Source organism: Acromyrmex echinatior, chromosome 10 (genome assembly GCF_024713525.1).
Source record: "Acromyrmex echinatior isolate Ae372 chromosome 10, ASM2471352v2, whole genome shotgun sequence".
Taxonomy (NCBI): domain Eukaryota; kingdom Metazoa; phylum Arthropoda; class Insecta; order Hymenoptera; family Formicidae; genus Acromyrmex; species Acromyrmex echinatior.
This window is the reverse complement of record NC_141861.1, coordinates 8,690,008-8,709,558: the sequence shown is the minus strand read 5'-3', so window position 1 is coordinate 8,709,558 and position 19,551 is coordinate 8,690,008. Positions and strand designations below refer to the sequence as shown.

The window sequence follows — 19,551 nt, the reverse complement described above, 5'->3', positions numbered from 1 at the left end:
CGGAAACCATCCTTTTTAAGTTGTAATGATTCTTTTTAAACTATCCTCTTGAGTTGTAATGATTTATTAGTTAAGTTAGTTTTTGACGATTGAAAGGATAATGTTTATTTATCTCATTCATGTAATAATACAAAAATCATGGTTTTTCCATTGTATCATTTTTAAAATAAGGGAGTATTATAATTTTAATAATTTTAGTAGGGAGTATGATAATTTTTGTCAATTTATTTTTCAGTTTATATAAGTTTATTATAAGTTAATAAAATTCTTATTATAACTTAAATTGATAAACTTATTATCTCAACTTAAAAATACGATATTTTAAATACTATATAAAAATACTTACATATATATATATATATATATATATATATATATATACTAATTCTTTATTTGTAAAGATTCGTTATTTAAGCAATGCAATAGAATTATTCATTAGCCAGAACCGTTTCGTCAATCATTACAAAATTAACTTAGAACTCAAAATATAGATCGTTCTCGTTATGAGGTTCTTATCGAGCGAATAGAACAATATTAAAATTCGAATTAAGAGTAGCAAGGTATCTGTAATAAATTTTAAATCTCTAACAGTATCACGAACAAGGTTGGTCACGATGCAGTTAATTGCACAAAGTGGTTTCCCGGTTTCTCCACTTTCTGGTTTACTTAAACACTTCACCGTGGACTGTTCTATACAGGACGATCACGATTGGCGAATCGATTTGTGCCTCGGGCACGTCGTCCCGCCCGCGTCCTGCCGTCTCTTCCGCGCGCGCCCACGCAGAGCTCCATTTATTATTCTATTAAATTCGTAGTTTCCCGTCGGGGACCCACCCCTGCCTAGAGCTATCTCTCACTCACGACTTAATGCGATATTCATACCGAGGCGAGTGAGTGGTCCGTGGCTGGGGTCCGGTCCATATGCCCCGTTCGTAATTAAGTCGGACACTACGCGGATCCTCCCCCGTTTTTTCTTATCCTCGGGGCGAAAAGCGCGGTGGCCGTTTTGTCTACCGTGGACAGTTGCAACAAAGTTGCAACGATTATAATTCGCCGACGGCCGCTCTTTCTTATCTCTACGGCACCGCGTCGACGACTGTAATTATTTTAATGATTGTGCTCGTACGATGACAGCGCGCGCTACTGTAATTGCCACGCGCGCATACCGGGATTGCGTTAAACTCTTAATATGTAACAAATAAATAATCGCGTTACCTAGAGCGATAAGTAACGGAGTTCGGCTTGGAATCTGACAGAGTCGACTCTATTTTGCGATCACAAGAATTATTCGAGAGTTCCTCTCTTTCTGGTGAAACAAAGAATCATTGTGAAAAATCCATGCTAAAAAGCAACGTCAGCGTGTTTATGTTTCAATTTGGACTCTGGAAGTAAATTTACTTCTAGTGTGTGTCAGGTCGCTCGATCATAGATTGAACTATATACATGACGCTACATCTTTAGCATAACATTTTCAACGTCAATTTTGATCATATAATATCTATTTTGATATTGAAAATAAGCGTTGAACATCAGCATAAAAAAGCACTTCAACCCTCCGAAGGCCAAGTTAGACTTTAAAGTCACAATCAGAAATTTAAATTTATCTATCAGAATTTTTAAATCAATATTTTGAATTTAAATTTGTAAAAAATAAATAAAATACAATTCGACTTTTAGGATAGTAAAAACTCGTTAAAACTTTCACAAGTATGCAAAAAATTTTCTCAGATTTTTATACAATTTGAAACAATATAAAACTGCATTGAAGCTTAAAAATCCAGACTGCTAATGGAAAATTTCACATGGCTGATGGAGGGTTAAAATGTAACGTAATGTTTTTTTTTACTTTAAAGTAAAAAAATTTCTTGTTCTACAATATGCTCTTTATTTCCTGTTTCTTGCTTTTTGCCTCTTGCTTCTTCTCCCTTTATATCCAATTTATCGACAATTCTATTTCTTGCTACGTGTTTCCTGTTTCTTCCGAAGTTCATTAACTTTTATCTCGGCGACATAAAACAAAAAATCAGATAAGAAGCAAAAATACAAGATGTAAAAAATAGCAAAAAGTAAGAAACAGAAAACATATTGTAGAATAATAAATAATTGCTAATATAGTGATAGATCTCACACATCGATAAAAAAAAATTGAGAATTATTTCTTAAATTCTAAACTTCTTTTTTCAAGATCCTTGCGAAAGATCTGTTGACGCACACTGAAAAAAAATTCTGATTGAAAATGGATAAGCCAATATATTTTGATCATATTAACTACAATAAGGAAAAGATATTTAAAAACTTATTCGTGAGAAATATGTTTTAAATAAATAATTAAGTAAAATGGCTTCAATAAAAACATACGATTAAAGGAAAATAACGGCTGTGAGCCAACAAGTGTTTGTTGCTAAATTTTTTAATACAAGTGAATTTAAAATATAATCTAAAACAAACATTTTAACTTATATTTTCAATGTTGCTAATAAACAATAAAACCTAATAACAAATAATAGGTAACGGTAATTTTATCTGAATCTTGTTTAGCATATATAATTTAGCAACTATAATTTAAAATTAAATAACTATTAAACGTCATGGTATTAAAAAATAATTTACATCAACAAAAGTTTACATCAATGATACATATTATGAATACTCCATCTCAATGCTAACAAAATTTTATCCGCATTACAATAGAGATTGATACAGGAAAAACAATTGCAACCACACAATCCAGATTGTTAGTTATGATATTTTTCTTATTTAAAATTTTTAATATATACCATTACGCATGTTTAATAATATATTGGACATCTGATTTTATATATATCTCTAGTATTCTAATAGATTTACCTAGAAAACTCTAAAGGGTTCTCTACATAGAAGTCGTAGGAAACCAAGCAAATATCAATAAAATATAAAGAGAATATTCGATTAGAATTGGTCAGTTTCCTTTCTAGAACTTCAGTTAATGCAATCAACTTCTTTTTCCAATGCAAGTAATTCAACTTTTCGTAAAACATCGCAAAGTTTACTTTCGATGCTTTTAGAAGAAGAAACCCTGTCGGAGAAATTCGCGTGCGAGTGGAGTCACGCGCACACGTCACACGCGATCGCAACAGATGCATCGTTTGGAAAACAAACACGCGTACTATATGCACGCCGAAAGGGCGACAGCTTGAGGGACGACGGTGCGGCGGAGGCGCGGCGGCGTCCGTTGCACGCTGATAACACAATTAGCTTGTCTCGTCATGCGCGACCTCCGATAAGGGCCAACTGTACCCCCGGCTCCCCGGTGACCCCTATCATCCTCCTTCGCCGTCCCACATCTACCACTGGCATCGTACAACCGGCCAGGATTGCAGCCGGGCAGTTGGATCGTCCGCGTCAGGCAGGATCAGGCAGAGAACAAGAAAATCCCCTCTGGGACCACGGCGATTCAGGGCCACGCGCGATAAGGGCGCGGGCTTAACCCTCTCTCGGACGCAAGGGCTGCCTTGCGACGTTAATACCTTCCGGCAGGTTTTCCTTGGCTGATTTATTCCGGGAGAGGGTCCAAAGTCTCACAGTGCACGTACGCGCATATATAGGCGGATATGAGAGAAGGCCACGCGGGACCACGTGCTTCAAACACAAAGCAACTGAAGATCATGATATATTTTGTAAATTTTTACTTAATGGATTTAATATTTATATATCATTCTTTTTTAAATTCCAAATACCGTCGATGAAGGTTCTCTGAAGCTTAACGTTTGGCTTTTAAACTTTTAAATATTAATTATGTCTTACCACACACACATATAGCTTAGAAACTTGCAGCAACATTGCAATAATATTTTGCAAAGTTACTGTAATATTACTTGAACGTTACAATGTTACTGCAAATGTATGGTTGAAATGAAATAAAGTCAATTTTATCTTATCAAGTATATTCAATAAGTATAATACATTGTTAGAAATTTTGTTAATTTAAGTAAATGAAACTTGTAATGGTTATGATGAAATTGAAAAGTAATGAATGATTTAATTGAAAAGTAAGTTACAATCATAATATAGTTTTAAATACAATGAATAAAAAAATTAAATTTCAAATCTACAATCATTAAATTTAATTTTTTTTTCTATTAATTTAAAATTTATGGAAAGTATATTAAATTTCATAAAATTCTGAAAGTACATTATGTTTTATAAAATTTTATGAAAGTATATATATATTAAATTTCATTTATACGTAAATATATTTTCAGTTAAAAATATATTAAATTTTATGATATTTTTAGCAGTGTAGACTATAATTGTAATACATTCGTATAAATTACACAAGACGTAATATATGTATAAACATGGTAATGTCAGATTAATTAGTAAGTAACTAATATAGTAATTAATAATGTCGTTTGAGTAAATTACATATTCATAAGAAAGTTAATTCGTCATATACAATCGCAAAATTGTTTTATGTTACGTAACAATGCAAAGAGATTAATTATTCAAGTGCACTTCGTATATTCCAAGCTAAGATTGTCGTTAGTAGATTGATGTTATGCAACATAGTTTCCAGTCACAGGATGCACTTTCTTGTTGGCTTCTATCATTGATATGATATATCTGATCTGTATGTAATACATGAAGTGATTAAGAAAACAAAAAGATATAAGTATAGTTAGTAATACAAGATTATATTGTAATTTTACACGCACACACACAATTTGAATAAAAAAATAAAAACTGGGACTATTATTCATATTTCTCACAAAGAAATTGTCAAGTTCAATTATAAGAATATTCAGGTAATATATAGACAGGTAATAACACTTCTTTAAATTAACAAGATTTAATATAACTAAATAAAATTATTTAAATTAAAATTGAATAATTATAATATTTATAAAATATATATAATACGTGTTGCCTTATTAAAATACAAACTTACACAAATTTTAAATCTTTATAAATGCATTGCAATGTTTGCAGATATGATCGTTTTATTATTTAATATGTGATAATTACCAGGTATGTGTAGCTTCTATTGGTTTAGAAGTTCATATATTCTATAGTTTAGATATATGGCTTCGATATATTTTAAGGCTCAGATTTTGACCTATTTCTCCTGCATGATATGTTATCAGATGCGTTTCTAAAATTATCTTAGATGGAAAATAAAATAAAATTTCACACATTTTACATTTTACAATAAATGAGTTTCCTTTCGAGAAATATTGCCACAAATAGTGTTCATCATTATTCCAGAAATTATAAATAAGTTGGTTATCACTTTGCATTGCCATTATATTCGTGTAGTGTCACTGAGTTATGTTATTACTAAATACGGCGTACCGATTATTCTAAAGAAAATATTCGAAGAAACTGTTTGGAGAGGATTGAAGGAGAAACGGTGTGAGTTTGTATTAAAATGTAAATATTAAAATGTAAATATTAATTTGAATCTTGCTGACACAGTTGAATTGTGTAAGATACAGTTTTGTATCTAATTATTCGATTCCCGCAGTTTAACATTTAAATTAAAATATTTTGTCCGTTATGACAAGTCAATTAAGAAATGAGATTAGCAATAAAGGTTAGTTGAATTTAAGCTTGTATAATGTTTGATTTTTTTTATGATTATTAAAATATAAATGTGAGAATTATTGTAATAAAAGTGATGTTTACATTTTTAATTTACATTGAAAATATAGAATCGATAATATACAGTTACATGTTTTGATTTATATAATGTATATAAAATGAACGTACAGAACAAATTCTTTTTTTGAAAACAATAGAAGTATATGCAGGATATCATTGACTACGTTCAACAGAAAAAGCAGCTTTGCAATAGTTGTAAAATTTTTAGATATGATTGGTTTATACATTTAGATCCAGTGAGGAACTAAGAGCAAGACCAATCATATTAAAGAATTTTACAACAATTTTACGACGCTGAATATACTTATTTTGTATTATTATATAAATATATATCAAACTAATGATATATTTAAATAATTTCCATGATCAGCTTTAATTTTTTTAACTTATTTTTTATCTTTTTTTAATTCTTAGAATTAGAAACAATAAAGAGTAGAGTTAGAGTTAATTCCATAATTAAAGAGTTAGAGTTAATTCCATAATTAAACGCATAATATTCATTTCTATTAACAGATTAACTTATTTAATTTAATTTGCCTTACTTTCTATCTCTTTCTAATTCTAAAAATAAAAAATAGAATTAGTTAAACCGAAATTAAAATTAATCTGCATTGATAGAAATGAATATTAGTCAGACAATGAATGAGTCAGACATATCTGAAGTAAGAATTTATGTGGTTTCCAGAGGAAAAAATTTCTCAATCCACCCATATGTGTGCACGTGCAACAGTGGATTCGAAGATGGCGAAAGAGACACGTGCGCTTTTATTACGCTTTATACGTCTCCCCGTCCGGATTTTAAAACATTAATAATTATTTTTAAATTAAGGTCCATTTATGGGTTTCCGGTTCCGAGAGGAAATCTCATCATTGTCATGTCCCTGCGTATATCCACGTGTCTGATTTTTTCTGTATATTTATTACCGCACACGTGCGCATGAGCAGCAACGCGCCATACAGCACGATCGTGATCCTTTTCGCTTGAATATTCGTATTTATGGGGATAGAGGGTTGACCCTTCAAGAGAGATACTTTATCGAATCATATATCCGAAGCTCTAACATGAGGAGCCTGGGAAAAGACGCTGCAAGATTTCATATTTTCATTGAAGACAATTAATATATAAATAAAGTACGTTTATCTTTTTCTTCTTATATATTTCTTATTGTTTATTCTATGTTTAATTATTTGGTTTTTTAGCTGAATATATATTTCGTATCGTTTATCTTTCTTCTTTTTCTTTCTACCAACATGAAAAGAAAAAGAAGAAAAATGAATGACACAAGAAATTCAGCTGAAAAGAATAGATTTGATTTTATGTACAAAGAGAATGCAGAATGTTGAAAAAAATCTAAAATTGTCAGGGATTTTCTTTTTTATTCTTGAAAATTTTTTTCCTAAAAACATTTTCTCTTTCATCTTTTTTCTTGATGGTATAAAATAATTTAATTATAATCTGTTAGCAATAAGTACACTGTTAAAAATGTAACCACGAGTTTCCTTTACATTTAAATGAAGCTTATTGTTATAAATGAAATAAAAGTAATGAATGATTTAATTGAAAATTAAGTTACAGTAATTATTTATATGTAATGAACGTGTACATTAAATTTACGAAATTTAATGTAGTTTTAATAAAATTTTATGAAAAGTATATTAAATTTCATAAATTTTCATGAAAAATACATTAAATTTTATGTATACAAATATACTTTTTAGTTAGAAATACATTAAATTTAATGTAATGTCATGAAAATAAATTCATATTGTGTAACTTAAAAGTTAATAAAATTTAAGAACATTTCTAACAGTATATGCATATATAAATATGATATACTTATGTACATCCTCATGTACCTCGTAAGTTTTTTATTAAAAAATTAAGGATAGTAGACGACAATATACAGCAGAAAAGAGAGAGTAATTCACTGATACTGTAGTGATATCTTTTCTATATTTATCCTATAGGATTTATGACTATTGTAGAAAAGGAGAGATACAGATTCACATGGAGAATTCTTGTCTTCTATTAATTTACAATATATGTAGTTTATTTGCGTATTTTACTCGTATTCTCATCTATTTGAAAATTGCATTAAAATATTTTCAATAAAGTCTTACCTAAAATTTTGAATAAAAAAATCAAAAAAATCCAGGATCTCTCAGAGAGATAAATCTCAATTTTTTTCACAAGATTTCAGTAAACTTCTTCGAATCGAACAGTTCGCGGAGAAATCCTGCTTGGCTGCATCGGTTAACAGCAGTCTCGCCGAGCCCTTCTGGGCCTCGAGAAAGTATCGGAGTTGAGAAAAAAAAAAGGAGAGGCCAACGGGTGGATGAAGAGCACCGGCCGCAGGGGGTGGAACACGGTGTGGTAATAGCATAAATCCGTGAACTGTGTGTAGTCGGTTCCCGATGGTCTCGAGGAGGGGGAAGGGACAGGCAGGCCGGAGGCAGGCCGAGCGTTGGAAGAAACGACAGTCGCCACTCGACGCCTGTACCGAACGGAAGGTAGCTCTGTGAGCATTCGGCCTTTTCGGAACTCCGCGAATACTTTGCGTATTCCGCGTGGAAAAAGTCTTCCCGCCGAGAAAACAAGTCTCGGGGCGAGCTTCGACCGCGAGTAATTCACGTCGATTGCGAACTCGTTGCGCTCTGTATTAAAAAAAAACAAAAAAAAAAACAAAAAAAAAACAAAGAAAGATAAAAACACATTACTCCGAAGAGATTTCTTCTTTTCTTCTTTTTTTTTATTTCTTTTTTTTTTTACGAAACACAAGAACGATCGCGGTAAAGAAACGATGAAACGTCGCGGGATCGTCTTGGACCCAGTGTGAACGTCCGTAGGAGGGGAAAGTCCTGCGGGGCATCGATCGAGGGATCGATCGATCGTGTGAGTGGGTCGAGCGGAAGCGCTTTTTCCGGTCGGCGGGAATTTCGGCGGAGCGATCGGGGCGCGCTTCGACGGAGAGGAAGATCGAAGAGAGATCGACTTTTCGAAGCGCGACTTCTCTCGGACCAGTCAGTGTCGCCGTGTTTCGCCCGGTCGCTCGTAGCGATTCCGCAAATGCGATTCCGAAAGCGGCGCGACTCGTGAAAGTGCGCTGGCGGCGGTGTCGGCCTGTCGGCCTGTCAGCCGGACAGGTGCGAGAGTAATTGACACGAGGACGAAGTGAAGATAGTAGGGGGGGGGGGGGCAAGAAGAAAAGGCATTTGGAGGGAGCGAATAAAGCGATCGAGCGAGCGAGAACTTGTTGTTCTCGAGAAAATCGATCGAGGACGTTAATGCGAAATAAAGTCAAGAGGAGGTGGACAGAAATACTTGGAAATACATTCGAATAAACATTTTAGTAAACAAGTGTCGGAAGAATCGGATGGAACACGATAGTTTAGTAGCAGCACGATAGTTTATTATTGAAAGAGATACAGCGGAAAAGAGATAAAGCTGTGACATTTAACGGACGATAGAGAGATACGGATGTAGGAGGGACAGAGAGAAAGTGACGTTACTTCGATCATACTAAGAGTGACCGAGAGGAAGAGAGAAAGCAGACGACGGGTGGGCTCGAAACAGGTCTCCACGTGACACGGACAAAAGTTCGCCGGCTGAAGAAAGAAGAGATCGGTGTGATCTCAGTAACGGAAGCGTTGTGCGCGAGTGTGACACATTCGGTTGCATCGCTTCGTCGGTTTTTTTTTCTTTTTCCTCGGCTATTCCGTGAGAAAGTGCAGGCCTGACGTTTCACCGCGAGGGAAAGAGCACGCGGATTACTCCGGGATCAGAGAAGAGAGAAATTTTGCGACGCGACGAGCGAGAGGAGGAGGAAGAAGAGGAGGAGGAAGAGGAGGAGGAGGAGGAGAAAAAGGAGGAAGACCACACGAACGCACGCGAGGAGACGCGATAAATTGATATTGCTTTATCGGATATCAGCGAAAACCGAGAGAGGGGAGACAACGGATCTGCGCTTCCCCGGGCGAATCCGCAAGCGTGGTAAGTGCGTTGTTTCGTTTATGTGTACATATATGTATACACAGATGTAAACACGCGGCGGAAACACGCCGCCGGCGCTCGGACGGAAATCGATCGTCCTCGGCGATTGGTCCCCGCGGATATCGCGAACGTCACGTATCTTATGCAGGGACTGTAAATTGAGGTAGCCGGTGGTTTGGGTTTTCCCCGGGACACGATCGCGAATATAACGAGAAAAAAATATATTTCCACATGGATTGGATTCAGAGTTATCCTGTACAATCCGAAATTCTCTGCACTATTCCGAAAAAAAAGACCTGGTAATAATAATCAAGCCTACGGGATAGTTATCAAACTTTTAATAGTTACTAAATTTACTTTATGTGAAATAATTTTAAAATCAATACCAATTTTACTTTTCTACAATATTATCTTATTCTTCTAATTATTAGACGGAAAGAACGGTTTTGCTGAAGTGTTAAAAATTTATAGTTAAATACAGATTTTAAAATGTTTTGTTGGACCATCAAAATGATTTTTTAAAATACTTAAGGATGTATTTTTTGAATGAAAAAATAAAGATTTTTCTACATTGTATTTGAAAATAATACAAAAAGTTTGACGACGATTTAGAATCTGGGCAGAAAATTAAATTTCAATAAAAAGGAGATATGCTCTCTTTTAAAAAAGTATTAACATAAAATGAGAAAATTGGATACTTCTAATACATCCATAAGCATCGATGACAATATTGCAAAAATTTTAACATTCCAGCAACCAGTTTAAGCGTTCTACATAATTATATTTCAATGGTCCAAACAAAATTATTTTTAAATCTAGCTAGCTAAATTTTTAGATTCAAAACTGTTCTTTCTGTGTACTGAATAATTGATTTTTTTATATTCAATAATATTTACTAACTATTAGACCAATAATTCGTATCCATTACCAAATGGAAATTAAAGATAATTTCTTTCTAATGTACGATAAAAATGCAGAATAATAATTTACATTTATTTCAAAACAAGGATGTCGAAGTTCTTGAAAAATTCCTATTCAATATTACTCTCATCAATATTAATCTTACAATTTATGTAGAATAATTTTGCAATATTCGTAACACTTTTAGTAATCTCATTCGTTTGTTGCAAACTTCACCACACGTATACGCATTTAAATTTCAAATTTCATTATCGCGAAATCGTGCTGTATTTCATGTCGATGCCTTCGGATTTTTGTCAGAAAGTTTTTCTCTCGTATTCGAATTTTCTAATAGAATATCGCGACAGATCGATATCGGCGTCAATCTCTGGACAATGTTACACAGACTGATCATATACGACCGATTAATTAACCCGCGGTGTGTTGCGGGCTGCCTCGGTTTGTTTGCTTGTAAACAAATGATGTGGAATCAGGCTAAAAACGCGATTGTTGATACGTCGACCGCTCTTTGCGTAATTACTTACCTTTGCGATTGTCGCTCATTAATACGAGGTACGCTGCGAATAGCGCAGTGCGTGGACGAAGTGCCGTGTAATTAAATCCCCTTGTATCCAAGAACAATTATACTCGTTAACAGAGCGCACTTCGTGGTTTTCAATTAGTTTCTCGAGTACGATTCCGATATGAAACGCAGATTTAACCCTTTAATTGCGAAAATAACTTCACTTGCTTCTCGGTAGTCTAGGTGAACAAAAACTATTTGGGTTTCGCGGAAAGTATCGTATAATTTATAATATGTTGACGTTTTTTAATATACAGTATGGGCTATAAGTATAATTATTATTACATAATAAGTATTTTATTATTATAAAACACTTTTACAAATTGACGTAAACTTTTTATATTTAAAGAAAAATAAATTAAGAAAAGTTTTATTAAAAAATGATATTTATTTTTATAACAATTTTAATATCTTGTTAGTTCCTTTGGCTTTCATTGTCGCTTTTTCTAAGAAAATATAATAAATTAAAGTTTTATAATTTATTCTGATGATGAAGATTACATCTTATTTGAAAATCATATTTTATTTCGATTAAACTTAGTTACATTTAACAAATTGCAATTCTTTCAATTCTTTATGTTGATATCTTCTTAATTCTAACGTAACGTATCATACATAGATATTGATTTAATCATCACTAATATTGTCGGCCATTTGTCACAGTTTCATAAAACTACTTTACACACATTATTGTGCAACGAAAATTATCCCATTTACCATACTCGTTATTCGTCATTGAACGCGAGAACGGTCAATTATTGGCTTTTATATCTTTATTCACGTCGAATACGTCATGTAATAAAATTCGGAACGCACTTTAATAGGATTGTAAAGAAATGTCAAAGATTGCTTAACAAGCAAGAAGAATTTATTCCAAATGGCTGAGCATTGTAATTAGCCATCATAAATAACGATAGTCAAGTAATTTAAAGTCTCCTCCTCATATTTAAACTTTCCTTCACCTTACAAAAATAACATTTTAACGAAATCGAACAATACAAAGGCCTACAAATTCTAGGTTTTTTCGTAAGTTTAAATAAAATATTTTTCTCAGAGTTTATATATAGATACTTAGACTTTCTTTAGCTTCACATAAATTACAAGTTGTCATAAATACTTTTACTGGATTTATATTCGTTTTTTCTCTTTCTGTAATCTCTGCCTAACAATATCTGTCTACCTTTCACTAGAACTTTTGAAAGTTATTGTTCGTCGCTCGCAATACTTTAGGGATGAGTCTTCCTCATAAAAGATAATGAAACGGAGAAACGATAATAAACTGCTGAGAGCATGACATCAGCGGACAGATAATTCTATAAAATGTTAGGAACTTGATGTCCTTAATCGTTAGAACAGAAACGGTTAGATACAATTAATAATCAAATTAACGAGCACAGTAACATCAAAATATTTTCTGTTTCAATGTCACATTTAAAACGCGTTTCTGTTCTTGCGGGAGTCTCGGATGATCAATTTCTGTTTATAATAGGATAAAAGAAAAACGATATGATTTTGAATAATTAAAGTTGTAAAGTTTCAAATATGCACGAAGATAACAAAATATGTAAAAATACCAACAGAGAGTATCGATCAGTGAAAACATTTATTTTTGACGAAAATAAATTTTTAAGTAAATTTTTAATTCTTTTAATTTCATTATTATGAGATACGATATTATTATGAGATACATGCCGGCTCGTCTATTAATTTAATTAATTAAAGTGAATTGAAATATTTTCTTGGATTGAAATGCGAGCAGTCTATGTTCTTGTATCAGATTACGATCGTGTAAACTCCAGTTCCGACTGGCGAGGTCACCGATACCCGGTTAACGGAGGTCAGGATCCGCGTCTAGATCGGACAGTAAAGAAGCTAATCTAGATCAAAGTAGATTGCCGTCACATGGCGATGTCAACTTCCCAAGACGGTTCTTTGAAGTTTCAGTAGCGTACGTTTTATTTATCAGTGATAAATTATCACACTAATTAGCATTTGATATATAGTAATATATATAATAATATCGGTAATTAACTGTCAATATTTTTTAATAACTAAGAATTCTATTTCTGATTATTATCAATGCTTGACTATATCATTTACTTACAACAAATATATGAAAGCATCAAAATATAATTTTTTTAATAACTTTGTGTAATCAAGAAAGAAGGAGAACGCATAATAATCTAATTACATGATGATTTACTATTTATGACGTATACGATAACGACACGATATTAATTATTGTAATTTTTTTCATTTTAATGATGTCATTACAAGATTTATTTTTCACGTACCTTATATAATCGCTATAATTTTCAATAAATTTCGACGCTATGTTAAAGAGAAATGTTAAAGTGCAGCATTTTTCTTTCGCAGGTGCACGCTTTGCAATAATATTATGAGCACTGTTCATGATCGTCGATCCTGTTTTATAACATCGGGACGATTCTTTATTGGCATATCTCTCGATTGCGTGTACACGAAAAATTAAAGCGTGGATAACATCGCGCTGATCGCCGTACACGTTCAAGTGCATCATCGCGTCATTACTAGTTAACATACTGTTTGTAGTAATTAACTAGTATACCGGCGAATAATTACCTCATCTATCGCGCGATTCGATCTTTCAGATGAGTATCACGAGGCACGCGACATCGCAATGCAATTATCCCTGAACTTGGCAAAGCTAAGGAGCTTAAAAGTATGTCATATTGAAATCGTAATGCAGAGAAGGTGATAGCATAAACGAATAAAAAGTAACACGATCGATTTTTAACACAAGTCTACATCTCATCATAGAAGGCGATCCTAATTCGAGACTTTAATACATATTAACGATTTTATTTCTTTATTTTAAAACACAACTGATACAGCTCAAAAAATGTAATTTTTTTAGTTATTACTATAAAAGAATTAGATAAAGATTATTCTATCAATCATCAAAAATAAAATAACTTAACTTCTTATTAAAAAAATCTACCAAATAGCACTTGTGTTGTTCTTAAGGTTTTTTTCAAAGAATAATTAATAAATAATACTTTTTACAAGAGTAACACATTTAAATTATGTCATTTTTGGAAATAAAAAGGATAGTGAAGAGTCTCCTTTTCTTCTACAAAGAACATTTAAAGTTAAGACAGATTTAGTGATCGAAGTTTAAAGAAGATATCGTTTTATTTTGAATTTAGTCATTTTAGCTGACCAAATATAAACGAGTAAACGGTTGATGATATTTTAAATTATGTCATTTTTGATGAATTCTTTCGGATTTATTATAATTTTCTAGAATATCAAACTCTTTAGAACTCAAAAAGGACGCTTTTTTTAAGAGTTACATTTGAAACAAAAGTTACATTTGATTATGTTTCTAAGAGAATATATTCTTTTTGCCGATATTATTTGATTAGTCAATATAATTTTTCTGTTAAATTAAAAAATAGTTTTTCCCCTTTTCTAAAAAACTAATTTTTTTTAGTTGTGATTTTTGAAGTAAGGGAACGACATGAAGTTCTTAAAATGTTTAATATAAGATTATTTCACGTGTGTAATAAATCTTGAAACTGATATAATTGCATATTTCATAGCACAACGATCGCCCAACACTTTCTACGAAAAGCCACTCGCAATATCGGACTCAATGTCGCTTAATCCGCAGATTCATCTCACGTTTTCGGACTTAGCGACGAAAGTATACGTGCCATCAATTCGGGTCGGCGTGACACTCTTCTCTCGGTGCTTTCCAATGAGTCAATAGATCGGTGTTAATGCGAAGAAATGTTCGTCCGGTCCAGATACAGAAATCCCGATATTAGGCTTTTTCTTTAATGGTTCAAATTATTATATTTAATAAGTGATCCATTCTAAATTCTTTGGAGTGGAATCTCACTCTAACTAAAGAGTGAAAAATCTGTCACTCTTAAAAAAGCAGAATTTTTAATCTTCAAAGAGTGAGATTTCATTCTTTAGAGTAAAATTTTATTCCAAAGTATTTAGAGAACGGAAAAAATAATAGATACTTTTAATAATACATATATCTGGAGACACGATAGTGTCTTATCGGTATTAAGATAAGCGCAACATCATAGTAACGAGATACTTTGTTTTGTGTGTGTTAAGTATATAGAAAGTTCTTGATCTTTCAAGAGGAATGTTCTCAATCTTTCGAGAAACTATAAATATAATCGACCCAATATTATTGATATTATAATTGAAAATATTTGCATCCAACTCTGATATATTTTTTTTTTTCACTTCATTCTCGATACTTCATGGAGTTTAATTTTAGTCGTCTCTAGATTATCTAAAGCTGACACTCACAGCTTATAGTTCCGTATTCTAAACAGGAAATATCCGAATGGCAGCGAATCTTTGTAAGAGCAATTCCACTTGGAAGTGCATGCTGTTTACCCGAATATCGTTCGGGAAACATCTAGATTCGGATTTACTCTCCCTCATTGTCGTTCGTATTAAAGGCAGCAGCTGCGTTTAGACGATTGCCATGGAATTTTCGTGGCGGGTCCCGGATTTCCCCGTATGTAGGTGCGCGGATAAGAGGGACCGGGTCAATAATTGTGACAGAAATTCAATCCTTTGCAAGCTGGACCTAATGCCCGCCACTGACCGCCAATTCAATCAAGCTCCCGCCAATCGCGGCCCCCGGAACGGGATTTTAGCCGGCGCGCAGTGCCGAGGGATTTCGTTACGGTCCGCTGCCGCCAAATAAAATTCTGTGGAACGTGTACGGACCAAACGAAAATAGGTATTAACTACTCGATGGCGTACGTGATGGCTCCAAAACACTCGCCTATGTAAATCGTTCGCTAACGTCCACCGAAGCGCGACAGCAGCAGCATCCCGATTGGTGAAATGGATTAAAAATAAATTTAATCACGGAGGTCAGTGACACGCCACTGAATTGCATAGAAAAACAAGACGAATATTATGATTTTGAAAAAAAGAATATTATGATTTGATACATCTTATCTTGAAATCTCGCTGAAATCTTATAGGATAGATATTTATGGAAAGAATTGAAGATTTGTATTGTCTACGCTGAAAAGATATTTGGCATGTATGAAATATTTTAAGAATTATCAATCATAATTTTCACTATTTGAATTACTTTTTAATATACAATAGGCATGCAAATTTATTTTAATAAATAAAATACTTAAAATAAATAAGTATATAAATATATAGATAAATAAATATTATTCCTTTTTTAGTCATCTTACGTCTAATATTGATAAATTGTATACATTCTGCAAAAACAGTCAATACTTTTTTATTCTGTGCAAAAATATTATTTTTTAAATTACATAAAATTTAGATAAAAGGTTTGAATTAAAAGTTTTGCGCGCATTGCTTCTTCTATATGGAAAAAATAATTTTGCTGAAGTATTAAAAAATTTAGCTAAATACAAATCTAAAAATAATTTTGTTGCAATCATCAAAATTTTTTGCAGCTATTGCTTATTATGTTTGAATTTTTTATATAATTATTTCGATATAGTCCAACAAAGTTGTTTTTAGATCTGTATTTAGCTCAATTTTTTAATATTTTCGTGAAATCAATACTTTTGGGTACAACACTTCGAAGTATCTAAACGTAAATCTGAACGTTGTAACTTCGAGGCTGCAGGAGACTGTCGCGCGTGGTCGATGCGTTTCCTCGTCAACGTGAGAACGTTCACGCTCTCGGAGCGAAATGCAAGGAGACGATGACACGCGCGTTTATGATGTTTTCCCGTGCGGAAAGAAATGTCCAGCAACGAGCCAGGAAGTGGCGAGAATGGCTCGACGTTGCGGTACATCGTCGCGTGTATGCGAGAACGCGACGTTATGTTATGCGAGGAGATGATGTTAACATCGTTACAATGATGTTCGTCGACCGATTTAAACGCTGAATCGACTACCTCAACGACCAATGTTTTCGAAAAATGAAATTCTTTACACTTGCAACACTGCGTAACGCAATTGCGTTGTACACAGCGCGATATATATGCACAATTTTTACTTTTGATTTAAATTTTATATAATTGTGTGTGAATGAATGTAATAACTGATGCGTGTCATATCTTCATGTTAACATAAAATATCATTATACGTTATATTGTGGAGATATATTTTATTTAATTCATAAATAACAGGCTTTTTGTTTACTCGCATTGAGTTCGTAAATCTCTCCGGAAATTAAAATATTTATGAAAAATTATAATTTGTTGTTTATAAATGTATTGCGTTTGGAGAAATAGCTGTATATGCATTGAAATGATTAAAGAGAGACTAATACCGATAAAATCGAAACGGTAGCTCACAATGCATAACATTTGCGCGTGGTTTATATAGCGATTTATACCGTTACGCGAAATATAATTCGAAGAGGTTATTTAACAAGAATTTATTTTGTATGCTTGGAAAGGGCTACGAAGGAGGCCCCTCCATCCATTGTAGCCACTTTGTGGGCGCAATTATGGCACCTCCGCTAATTTCTATACCGTGTCGACGGATCGTTACACGGCGTGCTGATTTTCTGGTAGCCGGAAATAATGCCGGTATTACGGAAATTGTTACATCCTCAGTTTAGAAAAATTCATTTGTTTAAAGCAAAATTTTGTAGACTTTATCAGAAATCGTATGGTTCAAAGCCAACATCTTTTTGCACATACAAAATCTGATTGTATAAATGAAATTGGAAATCTGATTGAATCGACCAGATACAAATCAGATATTTATAATTAAAAATATATCATACGTATTTTTCGAAAAAATATCAAAAAATTTTCTATATAATACAATAAGAAGAAAACACGTTTTTAAAAAAATATGATTAAGACTAGATGAAAAAAATTTTCATTTAAACTATATAATTATTAAATATAAATATTGATCTTATGGAACTGTTTCATATGTATATAACATTCATTTTATATGGAAAATGTAATTGAAACTTTCAATTTCAGTCACTTTTGTAGAGAGAAACTAAACTGGATATATTTTTAGATCTGCCAAACGTTCTAATCGAGATAACTAGAAATTCAATCCTGATAATCAGAAATCTGGTTCGTATGATCAGAATGCATTTTATTTGTACTTCTTGTTGCTATAACCCAACCATTTTTCTCAGTGTATGAATTGTACTCAATACCATTAAACTAAGATTAAAGCGGGATGAATGGGTCTAACTTAAATAATTATTTGCATAATTCGATGTAAAAGAAAGATAGTCTAACGACGCAAAATTTCATTTCTTCGTGAGAATCGACGATTATTCTAACGCGACCGACAGGAAGTATCGCTACTATCTCGCTTTCGTGCTTTCATCCCACGCCACGTTTGCGAATGGTTTCAGGTTCAAGGCTCTCCTCTGCACTACCGTTTTGTATAGCAAGTAACGCATGAGTAATGCCTCGATTTTTGCCGACGAATTTGGCTCGTGGCTGACCCCATTCAGGGATCGCCTGGATCCTCGCGGTTCGCCAGCAAACTCGTCGACATGATCGGGAGAAAGGAACATCGGTGTATCGGTGCGAAGGTTAGAAGGTTAATGCAGCAGACGATTAATTACGGACGGAGGAAGAGAATGGCGTTACATAACGCCAGGATGTCCGCTTGTTCCGTGCGTGCTTCATAAAGCATTCAACGCGTGCATCTATCGTCTTCCTATCACCTTGGAACAGTTTCGAATCATACAAAGCACGGAGACACAACCACAAAAGGCTCTTTTATATCGCTATTTGTGACACTTTCCGATATTCGAATATATATCGGGTTTCTTTAATGAAAATCGAAACACAATTGTGGAGATTGACCAAGATTAGTAACTGGTAGGGCTTATAAGACACTTAGTTTGTTAATTAAAAAGCAATTAATTAATTTTGAGAACCAATATGACACACACACACACACACACACACACACACACACACACACACACACACACATGTATAAAAAAATATACTAGCAATAAATATATTTTAAGAATAATAAATTTGCAAACTTGACATTTGAAAGAAATTTTTTTTCAATTTATTTAAAGAAAATTGAATTGTTTTTTGACAAAGAGATTTATGAATGAATGGATCTACAATTAAAGGACCAATTAATTTCAAGGACAAACTGACATAACTTACATTAAAAGAATGGCATAACTTATATAAAAAAGAATATGAGAATATATGTACTGAGTATATTTTAATAATCCAAATTTGTAGAGAACGTAAAGAAAATTGAATCGTTAGATATTTTTGACAAAGAGATCTATAATTGAGTAGGTCTACAATAGACACGGTCCGGAGAGTTAAAAATATTATGACAGGTCTTATTGTATCTATCCTCACCAAAAGGAAAAAAGTAGTAAATGTAAGATTAAAGCTATAAAAATCAATGATGATTATTTTAAATGGCGGGATTCTAATGAGATAAAAAAAAAGTCAAT

The 19,551-nt window shown here is 33.0% G+C and overlaps 1 protein-coding gene across 2 annotated transcripts in view; it reads left to right on the top strand.

Annotated features, from left to right (window-relative positions):
- LOC105143759 (uncharacterized) overlaps positions 1–19,551 on the top strand; it is a 100,470-nt gene that overhangs the window by 28,929 nt on the left and 51,990 nt on the right. Inside the window, exon 1 of one of the 2 annotated variants that reach the window (XM_011052234.2) lies at positions 8,280–9,631. The exons of the other annotated variant lie outside the window; for it this stretch is intronic. The gene's annotated coding sequence lies outside the window, so the exon portion shown is untranslated. Of the gene's footprint in view, positions 1–8,279; positions 9,632–19,551 lie in introns of those variants that run through there. 2 annotated transcript variants of the gene reach the window in all.